Genomic DNA, 7,778 nt, shown 5'->3' with positions numbered 1-7,778 from the left:
TGTTTGTAGTATCTGCTTGAACGTGAAACACCGCTTGAAAAGTTGAGATTGTAAGACAATCTTTGATTGAGTGTACATCGTGCTCACAAATTCCATATACGGTTTCGACGACTGCCTTGGGCTGAGTTGGTTCCTTCCTAGATTCCAAGTCCTCAATTTTTCGTGCCAAATGAGGACTTGGAATGAATTGTCAATTATACAATAATATCATCCTCCTTCCTGATTACATGTATTCCTATCTCTCTTGGTATTTCCCTGGGAGTACTAGCTTGGTTTGATGTGTTCCATGATTGAGTGTCTTTAGCTAGCATATCATAGTAATCCCATGCCTCTTCTAGTTTCTTATCCATGAACTAGCCATTATACATCATCTATATGAATTGGCGCATGTTTGGACTAAGTCCTTCAGAAAAAAGATCAATTGTCTGCCAAGTTTCATGACCATAGTGTGGGCAGGCGAGAAGTAAGTCCTTGAACCATTCCCAACATTCAAAGAAGGTCTCATTATTTTTCTGGGAGAAGTTCATTATTTCCCATCTAAGAGCGTTGGTTTTACGAGCCAGGAAGAACTTTTTAAGGAACTCCTGGCTTATCTTTGTCCATGTACCAATGGATCTAGGCCTTAATAAATGAAACCATATTTTAACTTTTTCTTTTAGAGAGAATGGAAATAATTTAAGGCTAATTGTATCAGGAGGAACATCATTAAAATGTATGGTTGTAACAACCTCTTCAAATTCTTTAATATGCATATATGATTTTCTGAATCCAGTCCATGGAACTTAGGAAGTAATTGGATTATCTTAGGTTTGAAGTTCATGTTTCCTGTATTGATTGGAAGAATTATGCAAGAGGGTGAACTTGTTCTCACCGGTTATAAATAATCTCGTAAGGTTCGAACTGGGGGAACTCAATGCACTTCATTCTCATCACGCACTATCCTAATAAGTGATGTGTGATGCACAAGGGCTTCATCAATCCGATGTTCTTGAGTCATTCTCTCATATGATATTTCAGAAATATTTGAGGATTTTCTAACTTGTCAATCAATTTTTCCAACCAAAGCTCCTTTTCTCAAAGATCTCAGAGTATGATTCCCTACCCGCGAGGGCATGAACCACACCAAATTTTAATTCTCTTTTCTAATTCCTACAACAAGAATGGAAAGCAGTTAAATGGAGGAAGTTAGAAGAATGTTACCGGATCGGAGTTCTATGTTAGGACCCTACAAAACAAAAAACAATGTTAGTTTCTTTATAATAAAAAAAACTATCCAGAAAAAGGATCCTCAAAACAAAATTCTAACATTAGAAAACGGATCCTAAAAACAAAATTCCTAAACGGATCCTAAAAACATTAGAAAGTTCTAAAACCCTTAGATTAGAAAAAAGTCAGAAAATAAGAAAAAATCTAACCTAATCCTAAAAAGAAAGAAACCTAAGTCAAATAAGAAATCTAAGAAAGAAAGGAAGAGAATTAGAAAGAGGTTACCAAATTAGAAGTTTCTATATTAAGATCTTGCAAAAGAAGAAGGAAAGTGAATTAGTTTCTAAAAAAGAAATAAGAAAGCAACCTAGTTTCTAAAAACGAAAAAGGAAAGTTCCTAAAAACAGAAAATAGAAAGTTTCTAAAAAGAGAAAAAGTTAGTTTCTAAAATCAAATTAGGAAAGTTTCTATTTTAGAATTACAAAGCTAAGTTAGTTTCTAAAATAATTTAGAAAAAACCCTAACCTAAAAATAGAAAGTAGAATAACCCTAATCTTAACCTAATTCCCAAAGTAGTCAATCTTAGAAAAACACAATTGTTAGCCCTCAGCAACGATGCCAAAAACTTGTTCACAACCCCAAGTGTAGGATCACGATGTAGTAATAATCTCGGTGAGACTGAGGTCGAATCCACAGGGACTAATCTCGTGTGTATTCTAAAAGCAACTAGAAGTGGAACTAGAAGAAGATGTAAATCTAAATATGGAAATAATGGGAGTAATTGTGATGTATGAAATAAAAAACTTAAGAAATTAAAGGTGGGAACTAGGGTTTTCAAGGATCCACTTATAGGTTCTCAGGATGCTACCTCGCTTAATTTAAGGATACAACTGGAATTAGAGTCCTATCTTATCCAATTGGTAAAAAGAGATTTGTCATATCTCTAAACTTCTCATGGATCTAACCATCAATGGATGAGAGTTGTGAGGATTTGAAAGTGATTCCATCACCTAACCATGCCCAGGAAACAAGGCAAACAATAGGATTTACCAATCCCATAACCAATTATAAGAGAATTGAGAAGGTTAGGAAGGATTCCATCATCCTACCATGCCTAAGGGATGATGGTGAACAATGGGACTTTTTAACTTCATAATCTCAATTCAAGAAAAAAAGATATTCAAAGTAATTGCAAATCTATTGTAATTTGTCACAACAAATCATTAAAAACTGAAAATATTCCTTATAATCAAAATAGAATCCAAGAGAGTTCAACCAAACATGAATCAAAACAAAGCTAAAATCCCAATCATGCTACAAGCTTCACCTCTTAGCCCTAGCTAAGAGGTTCAGCCAACCATAGTCATGATTGGAACTAAAACCCTAGAAGAAAGCATGAAAAACTAAGGAAAAAAGAAGAAAAACACTTGGCGATGGCTCTCTACCCTTGTGCTTCACTCCTCCAAACCCTAGATTGATTCGATCCCCCTAGGGATGCCCTGGGGACTCCTATTTATAGTTGTGCAACACCTCCTTTCATACCTCTTTGGAAAAATTCGGAAACTACCTCAAATTTATGCACTCTTCATAACTCTGCGTAACTTCGCGCAATTCGTTCAATGACATCGAATAGGCTTTGATTCATTGAAGGTGTCTTTTATACATACTTTTTTCGCACTTTTGTAGCTTCTTCCGAACTCTGCGACCTTCTATGTCATTGAACCTTCCTTCGATGTCATCGAAGAGGCCTTCGATGTCATTGAGCATTGTTCAAGGAATCGATAATGTGTCCAAAATAGTCCAGAGAGTTATTTCAATTTCTTTAATAACTTTAATGTCATTGAAGAGACCTTTGATGTCATCAAGCAGATCTTTGATGTCATCGAGGAGTGCTTCGAGTAATCGAAAGTGGTGCCCAATATGTCTAGCGAGTTTTTTCAAAATTTCACAGAAAATTTGATGTCATCCCCCTAAATCGCATCCCATATATCTGAGTCGATTCAACCCAATATTTGTATCCTGGCAACCGCGCCGTCACTGTGGTTCCAATATCGAGACTTGCGCATCGATGCGATACCCACGCCAGGAATTGTGGGCCCACATATATCTCAAGGAAACGTCGCACATTGTGAATTTTGAGAGAATTTCTACCCAAACATCACATCAATTAATCAAGTACAAGCAAGTACACAACCCATCACCCTATCCCATCCCTAAGTACACAACCCATCCCCAAAGTCAACTCTCTCTCTCTCTCCACCCATCCCTTTCTTACTCTCACCCATCACTCACACCATCCCTTTCATCCCATCACATCCTCTTCTCTCTTCACTCCCAAGCAACCAAGAGTGTGGACGTCCAAGCTTTCCATGAGAAGAGCTAAGTGTGGTCCACTCCCTACCCACAGATCTCACATCCCAACCCTTCAATCTTCATCATCCTCCATTAAAGATTGAGCATAGGAGCCTAGGAGGCTAAGGGAGCAAGAAGGAGTGATATAGGTGGGTGATCCTAGAATTTCCACCATTAATTTTATTTGAGGGCCCATTTGATGTCCGTGTTGTAAACAGAGAGGAGCTCATAATGGCGGAGCTCCTCCCTCGCACTCTCTCTCTCTCTCTCTCTCTCTCTCTCTCTCTCTCTCTCTCTCTCTCTCTCTTTTGTGATGAAGTGTGGCCCACCTGATCCATCTGTCCACGTGTTGGGCCCCACCTTGCTGCCTATCCATTTGGACAGGCCTAGATGAAGGAAAAGCACAAACATTAGCTGATCCAAACCTCTAGTGGCCCACACTACGTGAGACCCACCTGCTATGTATTTGGATCCACCGTCCAGCAACGGGACGGTGGTATCCACCTTGATATATGTATTGTATGTGGCCCACCCATGTGGGACCCCACTGATGTATGTGTTGCATCCATGATGCCCATCATCCAGCAAGGGACGGTGGGGCCTGATGTGATGTATTTGTAATCCAAACCGTCCAGGTCATGTAGAGCCCACTTTGATGATATGTATTTCATCCATCCTGTCTACCCATGGGACCCACCAGACGTTCTTTATCCTAGCCATCCAGACCATGTGGGACCCACCAGATGTCCCACGAACGCAGATTAGCTACTAGCATGTTGATTGAAGTGACATCACCAAGATCTGTGGGGCCTGTCATGATTTATATATCCACACCATCCACTGTCTGGACGGTGGAAACCCACTGTGATATATGTGTTAAATGCACACCGTGCATCCAGGGGCCCACTTGATATATGTATCTTGCATCCAGGCCGTCCGTCCAAGGCCTGGACGCTGGAGCATTTTATATATATATATATATATAGGGTTTATTAATAATAATATAATAATATTATATTATGGTGGGCCCCACGTGGGACCCACCTAATGGGGAAAACGGATTGGCTAATGTACTTCTCATAGCTATATAGCTGCTATAAATGATGTCAGCAAGTTCTGTGGATTTCATCCACGTCGTCCATCCATTTGGACCATGGACCGCACCATGATATATGTGTTTTATCTCCACTGTCCAGATTGCTAGACGATGGGTTGCACTGTGATGAATATGTTTTATCAACGTTGTCCATCTGTGTGTGACCCACGTGATGTGGGACCCACATGATATATTTGTTTTATCTATACCGTCTATCTGTGGGTCCCACCAGCCATATACTGCTGGACTAGCGTCACCAAGTTCTGTGGGTCCCGCATGATCTATTTGTTACAGCCAAACCGTCCATCTGTTGGGTTATACTAGCTATATAGTTGTTGTAGTAACGTCAGTGAGTGTGGGCATGATCATGAGTTATGTGTTAGATCCAAACCGTCCATCCACTGCGCGAGCTTGTCTTAAGGGTTGAGAAGAAAAATAAGACAGATCTATCTATCAAATGGACCACACTGCAAAAACCAGTGGAGGATTGAATGCCTACTATCAAAACCCGTTTGGGGTTCCAGAAGTTTTGGATCAATATGAAATTTGTTTTTCCTCTTAATTCAGGTCTTTGTGACCTTATGAACAGACTGGATGGAAAATAACATTAAGGTGGGCCCTATGAATTGCTAATAGTGAAAATCATTATCTCCACTGCTATTTGTGATATGGTCCAGATGATCTTTCGATATGATTCATTTTTTTGGGTAACGCACTAAAATGATGAATGGGGTAGATAGTCCGGCTAGGGCGGTGGGCCCACTTGATGTATATGAGGCCCACGTGATGCAACCCATTTTGATGTATATAAGGCCCATTGTTGTGGCCCATTATGATGTATATGAGGCCCATTATAATGAGCATACGGCCCGTCTTTGTCATGCCACAGACTCGGTGACCGGACCCACAAGGAATCCGATAGCCGATTCCGGCCGCAACAACCTCTGCCTGAGGCGAGTGCCACCCTCGCTCATCCTACGGTTTCGATTGGGGTTGAGCAGTTTTAGCAAATGATGCAGGTCGTCACTATTGTCCTTTAATCCCGTCAGCCTGCTGCCGCCAAGGTTCCTATGTAGTCTGACCTGCCGCGTGCGAGCTCAATCTTTCGTGAGTTCCGGCAGCATGATCCCCCGAGGTTCAGGGGTGAGCCTGACCCTTCTGCCATTAAGGCATGGCGCACAGAGATCAAGAGGATTTTTGACACTATGCAATGTCCAGCTGATTAGAGAGTTTCCCTTGCTACCTTCCTTCTGCAGGGCGAGGCCCGGCATTAGTGGTCATCAGTGCTGAGGCTGGTCGGGCCTCAGTTTGTTTGGATTTAGGAGGAATTCGTGGTCCACTTCGACCAAAAGTTCTTCCCCAAGCATGTTCACGAGCAGAGGGCTATGGAGTTCGAGACTCTAGTCCAGGGAGATATGACGGTGTCTCAGTATGAGGCCCATTTCTTGGCTCTTTCCAGATTTACTCCTTATTTCATTGATGATGAGAAGAGGAAGGCCCGCCATTTTCAGAACGGCTTGCGTCCCGCTCTTCACAGTCGAGTAGTGGGCCGTTGCTTGACGACGTTCGATCAGGTCATCCACCGAGCGTTGGTTTATGACGAAGACTGGGCTATGACCCAGAGGACCCGTGATCAGAGTTTCGACAAAGACTGAAAGAGGAGGGCACCAGCTGGCAGTTCCCGATAGCACCATCAATAGAGGTGGAGAGGTAGATATGAGTCCAGACAGCCCGCAGTGCAGTCAGCAGCATCATCTTCAGCGCAGCCAGCCTCTTCTTCCTCCGGTCTGTTTACCAGTGTATGTTATGGATGTGGGCAGACAGGGCATCAGAGGCATGATTGCCCTCTCCCTTTGCAACAGCAGAGGCCACCACAGTTGCCTCCTCCCCATCCTCCTCAACATCAGCAGCGAGCGCAGCATCAGGCTCCCTCTCTTGGGCCTCCTCCTCAGCAGCAGAGGCAGCCAGGCAGGCCTCTACAGCGGCCATAATAGCAGTAGCAGCAGAGGGGATATGCCCCTCCCTAGTTTTTGGGTCGAGTATACATCGCCGCTTAGTAAGCATAGACTCAGGATCCGCAGTCTTCAGGCTTGCTTCCTTTGCCAACTCAGGGCAAATTCTATTCCGAGGAGCAAGCGTAGGGCCAGGACCCGCAGTCATCGACCGGCGGAGTTGTCGAGGGTATTCTTCTTATTTCTGCTTGCATTGTCCATGTCTTGTTTGATTCTAGTGCTTCTCATTCCTTCTTGGCCAAGCAGTTTTGCCAATCGACCAGTATTCCATCAGAGTCCGCGTCTAAGGCCTTGGCAGTTTCGACTCCCTAGGGGAAGTCAGTTGTGTTGTCCGTCTTGCCTGGTGTTGGTTGGTGAGATGTTCCTGCCCGTTGATTTATTTGTAATACCGATGGCGGAGTTCGATGTTATCCTAGGTATGAACTGGCTTGCTAAGTATCATGTCATCTTGGACTGTGCCGCGAGGACAGTCACATTTCATATTCTCATCTTGCCAGTGTTCCAGTTCGTTGTCGAGCCTAGAGGAGAGCCGTTGTCTAGGTTATTAGCTTGTGTTGTTGAGGATTCCATGGCAGGGTGTATTAAGCAGCTTTTAGTTGTTTGCGAGTACCCGGATGTGTTCCAGGAGATCCTGGGTTTGCCACCGCGTCGACAGATTGAGTTCCAGATTGATTTGGTGCCCGGTGCACCTATCTCAAAGGCCCCCTATAGGATGGCACCGATGGAGTTGAGGGAACTGCAGGAGCAGTTGGATGAGCTCCAGGAGTTGGGTTTTATTCATCCCAGCAGTTCACCTTGGGGAACCCCGGTATTGTCCGTGAAGAAGAATGATGACTCGTTGAGGCTCTGTGTAGATTACAGCGAGCTCAACAAGGTCACTATCAAGAACTGATACTTGCTTCCCCGTATATATGATTTATTCAACTAGTTGTAGGGCGTACAGCTCTTTTCCAAGATAGACTTACAGTCCAGTTGCCATCAGATTCGGGTCCGAGAGGAGGACATTCCGAAAACAGAATTCCGAACACACTATGGTCACTTTTGAGTTTCTGGTCATGTCATTCGTACTGACTAATGCGCCCGCCGTATTTATGCAGCTGATGAACGAGGTC

The 7,778-nt window shown here is 43.3% G+C and overlaps 1 non-coding gene across 1 annotated transcript; it reads left to right on the top strand.

The window, feature by feature from the left end:
* Positions 1 to 439: 439 nt before the first annotated feature.
* LOC131244815 (small nucleolar RNA R71) lies at positions 440 to 545 on the top strand. The gene has a single exon (XR_009170588.1). It is a non-coding gene; the product is annotated as a small nucleolar RNA R71 (small nucleolar RNA).
* Positions 546 to 7,778: the final 7,233 nt, after the last annotated feature.

This window comes from Magnolia sinica, chromosome 4 (genome assembly GCF_029962835.1).
Source record: "Magnolia sinica isolate HGM2019 chromosome 4, MsV1, whole genome shotgun sequence".
In the NCBI taxonomy this organism is placed as follows: Eukaryota; Viridiplantae; Streptophyta; class Magnoliopsida; order Magnoliales; family Magnoliaceae; genus Magnolia; species Magnolia sinica.
This window is presented reverse-complemented; position numbering and strand designations above follow the sequence as displayed.